Below are 14075 nucleotides of genomic sequence, written 5' to 3'. Positions count from 1 at the left end.
AGAAAAAAAGTACGTCCATGTGCTTGTTGTCCTTGGTCTCTGTAAATGTTATTGAATGTGTACTTGACATTGGATTATGTCCCATACAAAGGCTGACACCCAGTGTCTAGTCACCCTAGGAAAGGCAGCTGTGAGGGAAACTTGGAGGCATGTGAGGAAGGCCGAGTTTTGAGAACTAATGCCAGTTCCTAGCTCAGTTACTGTAGCTAGATATATTTTTAGGTCGACCAGTCTCCCTTTGTTATTCCAGACTTTCCTAGAATCTCAGTTCACTTTTTTTTTTTTTTTTTTAGGGGAAAGCTCTGGTTTTTGACACAGGAAGATTTTTTAGTTATTTATCAAGGAGATACTACTGAGCTCTTAAAAAATTGACTCCCAGTTAGAGGTTTACCCAAATATTTCCCTTGCCTCCTTTTGCTTAAAAGTTACAGTATGAGGGCGCCTGGGGGGTTCAGTTGGTTAAGCGTCAGACTCTTGATTTTGACCCGGATTGTGATTTCAGGGTCATGAGATCGAGCCCCACGTCGGGCTCCATGCTCAGTAGGGAGTCTGCTTGAGATTCTCCCTCTCCCTCCTCCACTCCCCCTCCCACACAGGCTCTCTCTAAATAAATAAATAAAATCTTCTTTAAAAAAGTTACAGTATGACCTACTGCCACCTCAGAGGACTTCCCATTTATTCAGGGTTTATTCATAAAATAATGTGTACCATTTCCCTAATTAATAATTGTGTACCAGCTCTCAAAAGCTTACACCCTAGTGAGAAGTAAGTAAATCAATACTCCAGAATAGTCTTTGCTAAATCGTCTTCTCCCCTGAAACTAATTTAACACAGACTTGTGTAAATGGATCATTTCTCAGTAAACTATAAAACAGATCACATACTCTGAAAAGAATCACAACCTTATTTAATTACACAATGAATGAATGGGATAAAAGGAAGTAAAACTGCTTAGAGATCCTTTTATATATTTTTAAAATTAAGATATAATTTACATACCATAAAATTTACCCTTTTAAATTCTATTCTGTGGTTTTGAGTATATCACAAGGTTGTACCACCATTGCTCCTAATTCCAGAATTTTGTTCATCTTAAAAAAGCCCCATACCCATTAGCAGTCACTCTTCATTAACTTTTCCACCCCAGCCGCTGGCAACCACTAATCTACTTTCTACTTTATGTATTTGCCTATCCGGGTCATTTCATATAAGTTGAATCGTACAGTATGTGGCCTTTTGTATCTGACTTCTTTCATTTAGCATATTTTCAGGGTTCAGGTATGTTGTACTATGGCTTTTATGGCTGAACATTAGTTCATTGAATGAATATACCACTTTTGTTCATTCATTCATCAGTTGGTGGACATTTGGGTTGTTTCTGCTTTGGCTGTTAGGAAATACGCTGTTGTGAACATTCACGTACAAAATTTTTGTGACTTATGTTTTCCTTTCTCTTGCATATACTTACAAGTGGAATTGTTGGGTCATGTGATAACTGTTTAGCTGTTCGATGAACTGCCAATCTTTTTTCCATAGTACTTGCACCACATCGTGTTCCCACCAGCAGTGTGTGACGGAATCCAATCTCTCTCTCGTTACTACTGTCCCTCTGATTGATTATAGCCATCCTAGTGGTTCTGAAGTGCTTCTCTTTGTGGTTTTGATTTGTAATTCCCTAATGGCTGTTAAAGCTGAGCATCTTTTCATGTCCTATCTGGCCACATATTTTTATATGTTCTTTGAAGAAATGCTTATTGAAATCCTTTGCACTTTAAAAAAAAGTACTTTTTCAAGGAGTTTTAGGTTTACAGAGAAATTGAACAGAAAGTACAGGGAATTCCTATATAACCCCCTGCCCCAGTTTCCCCTATTATTAACATCTTGCATTAATGTGGTGTATTCATTATAATTGGTGAGCCAATGTTGATAAACTTTTACTACTTAAAGTTCATAGTTTACTTTAAGGTTCGGTCTTTGTGTTGTACAGTAGAAAGTGCAGTAATGCGTACATAGAATGGGTTTTGACAAATACGTGTGTTCCACCGTTATGGTATCATCAGAATATTTCCAATGCCCTGAAAACACCCTGTTCATCCCCTTCCTTCCTCCAAATCCCTTTCAATCACTGACATTTTTACTGTCTCCATAGTTTTGCCTTTTTCAGAATGTCAAATAGTTGGAATCATAACAGTATGTGCTCTTTACAGATTGGATTTTTCACTTAGCAATATGCATTTAAGGTTACTTCATGTCGGGACCCCTGGGTGGCTCAGTTGGTTAAGCGTCGCCTTCGGCTCAGGTCATGATCCCAGCATCCGGGGATGGAGTCCCGCATCAGGCTCCCTGCTCAGCGGGGAGCCTGCTTCTTCTTCTTTCTGCCGATCCCCCTGCTTGTGCTCTGTCTCTGTCTCTCTGATAATTAAATAAAATATTTTCAAAAAAAAAAAAAAAAAAGGTTACTCCATGTCATTCCATGGCATGATAGCTCATTTCTTTTTAGTATCGAATAATATTCCGTTGTCTAGATGTACCAGTTTGTTTATCCACTCACCTATTAAAGGTCATCTTAATTTCTTCCAGATTTTGTAATTATCAAAAAGGGTCACTATAAACGTTTGTGTGCACATCTGTGTGGACAGAAGTTTTCAGCTCATTTTGGTAAATACCAAGGAGTATAATAGCTGGATCATAGGGTAAGGGTATATTTAGTTTTGTAAGAAACTGCCAAACCATATTACAAAGCGACTATACCATTTTGCCGCAGTGAGTCAAGAGTTCTTTTTGTCCTATGTCCTCACTAGAATTTGGTGGAATCAGTGTTTTGGATTTTGGCCATTCTAATAGGTGTGTGGTGATATTGTATTTTTTTAATTGCAATTCCCTAAAGACATAAGATATTCATATTATTTACCATCTGTATATCTTTATTAGTGAGTGTCCAGATCTCTTGCCTATTTTTTAATTAGGTTGTTTTTTTGTTGTTGAGATTTAAGTGGTTTTTAAAATATATTCTGGATACTAGACCTTTATCACATAGGTGTTTTGCAAATATTTTCTCCTGGTCCATGATTTATCTTTTTATTCTCTTTTAACAGTCTTTTACAGAACAAAAGTTTTTAATTTTAATGACAGCCTGTCCATTTTTTCTTTCATGGATCATGGTTTTGATGTTGTACCTAAAAAGTCATCATGAAAACTAGATTATCATCATGAAGTCACCTAGATTTTCTCCTGTGTTATCTTTTGAAGTTTTATAGTTTTGTATTTCACATTTAGGTCTGATTCATTTTGAGTGATTTTTGCAAAAAATGTAACGTCTTCATCTACCTTCTTTTTTTTTTTTGGTCATGTGAATATCCAGTTGCTCCAACACCCTTGTTGAGAAGACTGTCCTTTCTCCATCCAGTTGCTTTTGATCCTTTGTCAAGATCAGCCACCTCTCTTTGTATAGGTAATTCTGGGCTCTAATATATTCCATTGTTCTGTCTTGTGTACTATTTCACCAGTATCACACTGTCTTGGTTACTGTAGCTTTGTGTTAAATCTTGAAGTCATGTAGTGTCCCGTCTCCTTGTTCTTCTCCTTTGCCCATTTTTAATTGAGTTGTTGTCTTTATTGTTGAATCACAAGATTTCTTTATATATTCTGGGTACTAAACCCTTAGCAGATATATAATTATTTTCTTTCTCTCTCTCTTTTTTTTTTTTTTTTTGGTGGTTTTTTTCACTTTCTTGATGGTGTCTTTGAAGCATGTAAGTTTTTAATTTTGATGAAGTCCAACATATCTTTTTTTCCTTTGGTTTCTTCTGGGTTTGGTGTCATATCTAAGAATCCATTGCCTAAATCAAGATCATAAATATTTACTCCTCCGTGACTTCTAAAAATTTTATACATTTAGGTCTTCAGTCCATTTTGAGTTAATTGTTGTCTATGGTGTGAAGAAGTGGTCCAACTTCACTTTTGCATGTGTATATCCATTCGTCCTAGTACCATTTGTTGAAACCTATTTCCCTCCAAGCATTCTGTCCCTGAAAAGTAGGTGACTACTAAGTTTTATCAGTCAGGCTCGGGACTACTTAGTTACCTGTCATCTTGGGTCCTTATTAAATATGATAATCTACAGCAACCTCTAGCCCCTTTAGACTTCATTGTATTGTTTAGAACAGGGGTCAGCAAGGACCAGATAATACTTGAGGCTTTGCAGTTCATAAGGTACTGTCACAACTACTTAATTCTAATGTTACAACACAAAAGCAGCTGTGGACAATTTATGAATAGATGAGTGTGACTGTGTCCCAGTAAAACCACAAAATCAGGCCACAGGCTATTTGCTGACCCCTTGTTTAGGTAGTTCTAGAGTAGGGAGAAGAGGGTTCTCTCTCCACCAATAACCTTCCTCATGAGGTCCTCACTGTGGCTTACTTTTCCATAGGACATCGGGGATTTTTCCATAAATGCTTCAAGAGCTGGCATGCCCAATCCTGGTTGAGATTCTCCCCACTAGCATGATACAGAAGTCTCATGGAGTGGGTTTAATTTTGACTGCCTATCTACCACACACTATTGAGACTGCCTTAAGGACTCTGTGCTCAGTCACAACTACTATAATTTTGGGTATCTAGTTCAACAAAGGCTCACTGAGCACACGGTATATGCCAAGATCGGTGCTGTATACTTGGGCCACAAAGTCAAGCCTCAAGATACATATATCCTGCAAAATAAGACAGTTTAGTTAATACCTCGAGGCACTGTTTACTCTCTGATCCACTGTGTACCTGCCTGTACTTAATATCTTAAAGTACTTTTTCTTTACATCATATCTTCAGCTCAAAAACTGGAAGTCTTCCTATGACATTGAAAATAAAAATTCCCTAGTGATACCAACAAAGTGGAGGACGAGGAAGCTCTAAGCTCTTGTTCTTCCACGGAGACATTAAGAACAATCAAAAGCTACCTAAAATGAGCTTGAGGGAGGTGCCTGGGCTCAGCAAAGCGTCTGCCTTCGGCTGTGGTCACGATCTTGGGGTCCTGGGATTGAGCCCTGTGTCAGGCTCCCTGCTCAGCAGGAGTTTGTTTCTCCTTCTCCCTCTGTGCTTGCTTGCTCTGTCTCTCTCAAACAAATAAAAATCTTTTAAAAAAAATAATAAGGTGAGCTTGAGGGAGCTCAGGACAACAGTCAAAAGTCCACAGTAACCAAGTGACTCTCCAATCAAGAAAAAGCTACATTCAAAATGGTAGGAAAATTCATGAAAGTTTTGCTCATCCTTGTCGCTCCACTTCTGGGCAGTCTTGGTCTGGAGGAGGCAGGTATTGTCCAATACCCTCCCCTACCTCAAACTAAAGGGAGAAGAGCAAACTTTATTTGCACTGTTCTAAGTTGTCTGGGGGCTGCCTGAAGGACTAGTTTCTTTTTCCCATAGTTGGAGTTCTGCAGAGGAAACAGCATAAAGTGGCAGAAACTGCTCATAAAATCTATAGAGAGATTATGATTCACAGACACCTGGGGCAAGGCATTGTGGGTGGAAAGATATAATAGACCATCCAAGGCCCCAGGGAGAAATTAAGACATAAGAGCAGTGTGTATAGGGGGAAATTTATAAAGGTATGCAAATCCAGGTGAGATGCATGCTAAAACCCCTGAAGACTTAGCTTTCTCCTTTGATCCCAAAGCTCAGAACGGAGCCTACTAATTAGTAAAAGAATACACTGGCACAGACCCAGTCTGCAAAGACCGGAAGAAGTGGCTATTTTTCACCTGCCCAATTTTCAACCAAAAAAAAAAAAAAAAAAAAACACAAGGATAACCTGGCCCATTTCAAAAGAAAATGAAGTGGTAGGAATCTTCCCTGAGGAACTGCAAGCATCAGACTTACTAAAGACTTTAAAATACTATGAAATATCCTCAAAGAGTTAAGGGAAAATGACAAAAAACTAAAGGAAGTTAGGAAAACAATAAAAATGAGAACAATAACAAAGAGAAATTACAAAAAGGACCCAAACAAATTTTGGAGCTGAAAAATGATAATTTAATTGAAAATTTCACAGAGGGTTCAACAATAGATTTGAGCAGGCAGATGAATCAGCAAACTTGAAGGTAGTACATTAGAAATTACTTTGAGGAGGAAAAAAATGAAAATAAACAGATATTAAGGGACTTATGGAATATAATTGAAAGAACAAATATATGCATATGGGAGTACCAGAAGAAGAGACAAAGAGGAAGAGATTATCTGAAGAAATAAGAGCCAAAAACTACTCAAATTGAAGAAAGACACGAATCTAAAAGTCGAAAATTTAAACTCCAAGGAGGATAAACCTCAAGAGACCCATAGCAAGACACATTATAATCAAATCATAGAAAGACAAAGATGGAATGGAAAGCAGCAAAAGAAAGGTGACTTGTCACATACAAGATCCTCAGTAAGATAGATTATCAGCCAATTTCCAGCAGAAACCTTGGAGTCCAGAAGGGAGTGAGATGATACATTTAAAGTGCTGAAAGAAAAAGAACTTCCAACTACAAATTTTATATCTGACAATACTATCCCTCAAAAATGAGAGAACCACCTCACATCCATTAGGATGGTTCCTATAAAGCAAAACCAGACAAAACAGAAAATAACAAGTGTGCAGAAATCGGAACACTTGTGGGGATGTAAAATGGTGTAGCAGAAGGAAAACAGTTTGACACATCCTCGGAAAATTAAACAGAATTACCATATGATCCAATAATTCCGCTTCTGGGGATATACTCAGAATTGAAAGCAAGCTCTCAAAAGACATATTTGTATACCCATGTTCACAGTAGCATTATTCACAATAGCCCAATTATGGAAGCAAACCAAGTGTCCATTGACAGATTAGTGGATAAACAAAATGTGGTATAGCCCCACAATGAAATATTATTCAGCCTTAAAAAGAAGGAAAATCTAATACATGCTACAACATGGATGAACCTTGAGGCTGTTATACTGAGTGAAATAAACCACTCACAAAAATCAAATACTGTATGGTTCTACTTATGTGAGATACCCAGAACATAGCCAAATTCATAAAGACAAAAATAGAATGATAGGGACTGAGGGGAGGGGATACTTGGTTACTGTTGTATAATGAGTTTAGGGTTTCAGTTTTGCAAAATGAAAAGAGTTCTGAAAATTGGTTGCACAATAATGTGAATATATTTAACACTAATGAACTGTACCCTTTAAAAATGGTTAAGGTAGGGGCACCTGGGTGGCACAGCGGTTAAGCGTCTGCCTTCGGCTCAGGGCGTGATCCCGGCGTTGTGGGATTGAGCCGAGCCCCACATCAGGCTCTTCTGCTATGAGCCTGCTTCTTCCTCTCCCACTTCCCCTGCTTGTGTTCCCTCTCTCGCTGGCTGTCTCTATCTCTGTCGAATAAATAAATAAAATCTTAAAAAAAAAAAAAAGCTTATTCTTAAAAAAAAAAGTAAAAAAAAAATGGTTAAGGTGGTAAATTTTATATTTTTTAATATTTTACCACAGTTAAAAAAATAAGGGAGAAATTAAGACTTTCCTAGATAAACAAAAGCTGAAGGAGTTATTACCACTAGATCTGACCTACAAGAACTGCTAAGGAAAGAACTTCAGGTTGAAATGAAAGGACTCTGAAAAGTACCTCAAAATCATATGATGATACAAAGATCTCCGGCAAAGGTAAATACAAGGGCAAGGATAAAAACCAGTATTGTAATTTTGGTTTATAATTTTATTTTTTATTCTTTTACAGGATTTAAGAGAGAAAACATAAAAAATAATCACAAACCTATGTTTTAAAAGTACCCATTATACAAATGTGTCATTTGTGACAACAGTAACATAAAGTGTGGAGGGGGTGGAGGCAGAGCGGTAAAAGCATTTTTGTTTGTATCAGTGAAAGTAGATTCTTAAAACTTGAGGATGTTATCTATAATCACCATGATAACCACAAGTAAAATAGTTTGAAAATACACAAAAGGGAATGAGCCGGGAATTAGAATATGTCACAAAAACAACAAATCAACTAAACAAAAAGGAAGACAGCAATAAAAGAAATGAGGGACAAAAAAGCTATTAGACATAGAACAACAAAGGGCAAAAGAAGTCCTTCCCTATCAGTAATTACTTTAAACGTAAATAGATTAAACTCCTCCATCAAAAGGTGCAGATTGACAGCATGGATTTTTAAAACAATGCTGTTTCCAAGAGACTCACTTTAGACCTAAGGACACAAATAGATTAAAAATGAAAGGATAGGAAAAAATATTTCATGCAAATAGTAACCGAAAGAAAGCAGTAGTGAACATAGTAATATGAGACAAAAGAGACTGAAAAATTTTAAAAGGTTATAAGAAACAAAGATAGATTAATAAAGAGTTCAGTACAGCAAGAAGATATGACAGTTACAAACATTTGTGTACCTAATAACAAACCTTCAAAATATTTGAAGCAAAGTTTGACAGAATTGAAGAGAGAAATAGAGAGCTCTACAGTAATGGTAGGTGATTTCAGTACCACTTTCAATAATGCTAGAACACCAGATAGAATCAATAAGGAAATAAAGGACCTGAACAATACTGTAAACCAGTTGAACCTAGCAGACACGCAGACACTCTACCCAACAAGAGCAGAATACACAATTTTCTCAAGTGAACATGGAGCATTCTCCAGTAAAAACTATAGGTTAGGCCACAAGACAAATAAATACATTTCAAAAGTACTGAAATGATACAAAATATGTTTGCCTATTACAGTGGAATAAAATTAGAAATCAGCTGAAGGAGAACTGAAAAATTCATAATTATGTGGAAATTAAATAACACACTCTAAAAACCAATGGGTCAAAGAAGAAATCTCAAGGGAAGTTATGGAATATCTTGACACAAATAAAAGCAGAACCACAACATTCCAAAATGTATGTGATGCAACATAAGCAGCGCTAAGGAGGGAATATGTAGCTGAAAATGCTTACATAAAAAAGATGAAAGGGGCGCCTGGGTGAGTCAGTTAGTTAAGCATCCGACTCATGACCAGGATCATGAGATCCAGCCCCATGAGCCTAAGATTCTCTCTCCCTCTCCCTCTGCCCCTTCCACCTCTGCTCACATGCTCTCTCTCTCTCTCTAAAATAAGATTTAATTTAATTTTTTAAAAAAGATGAAAGATCTCAAATCATTCAACTTCACTTTACTCCTTGAGGAAGTGGAAAACGAACAAACTAAACCCAAAGCTAGCAGAAGGAAGGAAATAAAGATTCGAACAGTGTCTTAGACTGGGCTGCTGTCACAGAATATCATAGACTGGGTGCCTTATAAACAGAAATTTATTTTTTTTTTGAGGATTTTATTTATTTATTTGCCAGAGAGTGGGAGAGAGAGAGAGTGAGAGTACAAGCAGAGGGAGCGGCAGGCAGAGGGAGAAGCAGGCTCCCTGCTGAGCAAGGAGCCCAACACAGGACTTGGTCCCAGGACCTTGGGATTGTGACCTGGGCCAAAGGCAGACACTTAACTAACTAAGTTACCCAGGTGTCCCTATAAACAGAAATTTATTTCTTAAAGTTCTGGAGGCTGGGAAGTCCAAGATCAAGGCCTTGTTAGATTTAGTGTCTGGTGAGGATGTGCTTTCTTGTTCATAGACTGCCATCTTCTAACTGTGTCATCGTGTGGCAGAAGGGGGGGGGGGGCTCTGTAGGGTCTCTTTTAAAAGGACACTAATCTCATTCATGAGGGCTCCATACTTCTAAGTTAATCACATCCCAAAGACTCCACCTCCAAATACATTGAGGGTTAGTATTTCAACATAAGAATTTTGGGGGGACACAAACATTCTATGCATAGCAAGCAGATAAAATAGAGAATAGGAAAACAATTTAAAAAATCAAACCAAAAATTGGGTCTTCAACAAAGTCAACAAATTGACCAAACTTTAGCTAGGTTGACTAAGGAAAAAAAGAAAACTCAAGTTACTAAAATCAGGGGAAAAAAGTCAGAATATTACTATGATTTTGTGGAAATTAGAAAGATTATAAAGAAGTACTATGAATAATTGTATGCCAACAAATTGAATAACGCAGATGAAATGGACAAATTATTAGAAACACACAACCTACCATGATGATCGTGAAGAAATTGAAAATATGAATAACTAAGGATATTGAATCAGTAACCAAAAAAATTCAACAAACCCAGGACCAAATGGCTTCTCTGGTGAAATGTACTAAACATTTAAAGACTGAAGTAATGCCAATATTTATCAAATTCTTCCAAAAAATTGAAGAATGGGAATGCCTACTAAGCAATTCTATGATGCCAGTATTACCCTGATACCAAAGCCAGACAAAGACACTTCAAGAAAACTAAAGACCAATATCTCTTATGAATATTGATGCAAAAATCTCAACAACATGCTAGCATATTAAAAGGACCAAAGGCCACATGGAAAAAATGCACAGCTAGCATCATACTCAATAGTGAAAGGTTGAAAGCGTTTCTTCTAAGATCAGGAACAAGAAAAGTATGCCCACTTTTGCCACTTCTATTCATCACAATACTTGAAGTTCTCTTCAGAGCAATTAAGCAAGAAAAAGAAATAAAAAGGTGTCCAAATTGGAAAGGAAGAAGTAAAATTATCTCTGTTGACAGATAACATCATCTTATATGTAGAAAACCATAGATTCCACAAAAACATTGTTAGAACTGACAATTTCGGTCAGGGTGGCAGAACACAAAGTCACCACACAAAAATCAGTTGCGTTTGTATAGCCTAATAATGACAATCTGAAAAAGATATTAAGAGAACTATTTATTCCACTTACAATAGCTTTGCAAAAATTAACTCCTTAGAAATAAATTTAACCAAGGAGATGAAAGACTTGCACACGGAAAACGACAAAATGTTGCTGAAAGACATTAAAGAAGACAAATAAATAGAAAGACATCCCATGTTCATAGATTGGAAGACCTAATAGTGTCAAGATGTCAAAGTTACGCTAAGTGACCTACAGATTTAATGCAGTCCCTGTCAAAATCCCATTGACATTTCTGTGGAAATAGAAAATCCATCCTAAAATTCATACGGAATCCTGAGGGACCCCCAAATAGCCAAAATAATCCTGAAGAAAGTTGAAGATCTCACACTTCTTTTGTTTCAAAACTTACTGCAAAGCTACAGTAATCAAAACTGTGGTAATGGATAAAGACAGACATATAAACCAATAGAATAGAATAAAAAGTCCAGAAATAAACCCTTGTAGGTATAGCCGATTGAACAAGGGTGCCAACGCTATTCAATGGGAAAGACAATCTCTTCCACAAATGGCCCTGGGAAAATTGGATAGCCACATGCAGAGGAATGAAAATGAGCTTTACCTTACACCGTATGCAAAAATTAACTCAAAGTGGATCAAAGACCTAAATGTAAGAGTTAGAATTATAAAACTCTTGGGGTGCCCAGGTGGCTCAGGCAATTAAGCGTCTGACTCTTGATTTTGGCTCAGGTCATGATCTCAGGGTCCTGGGATTGACCCCCCATGTTGGGCTCTGCGCTCAACAGGGAGTCTGCTTGAGGATTTCCCTCTCCCTCTAACCCTCCCCCCTAAAATAAATAAATAAATCTTACAAAAACAAAACAAAACTGTAAAACTCTTGGAAGAAAACATAGGAGGAAAGCTGCATGATACTGGATTTGGTAATGATTTTTTTTGACATGCACAGGCAACAAAAGAAGATAAATTGATCATCATCAAAATTTAAAACTTTCATGTGTCGGGGCGCCTGGGTGGCTCAGTCGTTAAGCGTCTGCCTTCAGCTCAGGGCGTGGTCCCGGCGTTCTGGGATTGAGCCCCACATCAGGCTCCTCCACTGCGAGCCTGCTTCTTCCTCTCCCACTCCCCTTGCTTGTGTTCCATCTCTCGCTGGCTGTCTCTCTCTCTGTCAAATAAATAAATAAAACCTTAAAAAAAAAACACTTTCATGTGTCAAAATGCACCTGAAAAGGCAACACACAGAATGGGGAAAATATTAGCAAATTATACGTCTTAAAAGCAACTAATGCCCAGGATATATAAAGAACTCAACAAGAAAAAACAAACAGGGCTCCTGGGTGACTCAGTCAGTTAAGTGTCTGCCTTCGGCTGAGGTCATGTTCTGGGGGTCCTGGGATTAGGCTCCACGTGGGGCTCCCTGCTCAGTGGGGAGTCTGCTTCTCCCTCTCCCCTGCTGCTCTCTGGCTCGCTCTGTCAAATAAATAAAATCTTTAAAAAAAGAAAAGAAAACAACCTAATTCAAAAATGGGCAAAGGATTTTGAATAGACATTTCTCCAAATAAGATACACAAATGTTCCATAACCTTGTGAAAAGATGCTGAACATCATTAGTCATTAGGGAAATACAAACCAAAACCACCAAGAGATCCACACCCATTAACATGGCTAATACAAAATAACACAGAAAATAACGAGTGTGGGTGAAGATGTGGAGATGAAGATGTGGAGAAATTGGAATCTTTGTGCATTGCTTTTGGGAATGTAAAATGGTGCTTTCATTGTGGAAAATAGGATGGTATTTCCTCAATAGTTTAAATATAGAGTTAGCATATCAAACAGCAGTTTCACTTCTGGGTACATACCACCAAAGACCTTGAACAGGTATTTGTATACTCATGGTCATAGCAGTATTATGTGCAATAACCAAAACGTAGAAACAATCCAAATATCAGTTGATGGATGAATAAACAAAATGCAACACACACACGCACGCACACACACACACACACACACACGAATGTTATTCAGCCTTTAAGAATGAAATTCTGGCAGATGCTACATGATTGAACCTCAAAGACACTATGCTAAGTGAAATAAGCCAGACACAAACGGACAAATGTTGTATCATTCCACTTATATGAGATGCCTAGAAGAGCCAAATTCACAGAGGCAGAAAGTAGAATGATGGGGCCCGGGGGCTGGACAGAGAGGGAAATGGGGGGTTACTGTTTCATGGGTACAGAATTTCAGTTTCGGAAGATGAAAAAGTTCTGGAGATGATGGTGGTGAATGTACTTAATGCCACTGAATTGTAGACTTAGAGTGAAAATGGTAAATTTATGTTATGGATATTTTACCCCAATAAAAAATTTTTAGAAAACCAGGGTAGAAAGCAGAAGAAGCAGGTTTGTTAACCAGAAATATTGGTGTAGTTAAAACTGAGCGCTCACTTTGGCAGCCTCCTGGAACCAAGAAAAAAGATGTATTCTCACAGTGCCAAGAACATGTTGAATGGTTTCAGTAGTTTCATGGAAACTATTGCACTGGTTTAAATTATAGCAGCTAAAATTCTGAACTATATACACACATAATTAGAAGATAACAGTAGAAAGTTAAATATTGGAGCCTGCTTCTCCCTCTCCCTCTTCCTGCTGCTCCCCCGTTTGTGCTCTCTCTGTGTCAAATAAATAAATAAAATCTTTTTTAAAAAAAAGATTGAAATCTTACTACTTAGGAATATAAATCTCAATATTCTGATTAATTTGTTTTTATTTTTATTTATTTATTTTTTTTTTATTTTTTTATTTTTTAAAGATTTTATTTATTTATTTGACAGAGATAGAGACAGCCAGAGAGAGAGGGAACACAAGCAGGGGGAGTGGGAGAGGAAGAAGCAGGCTCATAGAGGAGGAGCCTGACGTGGGGCTCGATCCTGGAACGCCGGGATCACGCCCTGAGCCGAAGGCAGACGCTTTAACCGCTGTGCCACCCAGGCGCCCCGATTAATTTGTTTTTAGAACATAAGCTATATTGTTTGCTTAAATATTAAAAAGTGAAACTACATATTTATTAATATGCAATATCTATATGTCTTTGAAAAATATTAAAGGTATTTTAGTTTGATACTGTGACCAGGGTAAATTAAGATTTAGAAAAATATAGATTGTAGTATCATTCATTCCAAAAATGGCTCTAGGCATATGAAATACAAAGATCATTTAGAGTATCTCTGTTTTTAAAGGCACTCATAGTCCACTGAGAGATGATATGCAGGCTCTTCTAATACTACTTAATAAATACCAAGAGAAAGG

Source organism: Ursus maritimus, unplaced genomic scaffold, assembly GCF_017311325.1.
Source record: "Ursus maritimus isolate PB19 unplaced genomic scaffold, ASM1731132v1 scaffold_2, whole genome shotgun sequence".
NCBI lineage: Eukaryota > Metazoa > Chordata > Mammalia > Carnivora > Ursidae > Ursus > Ursus maritimus.
This window is presented reverse-complemented; position numbering follows the sequence as displayed.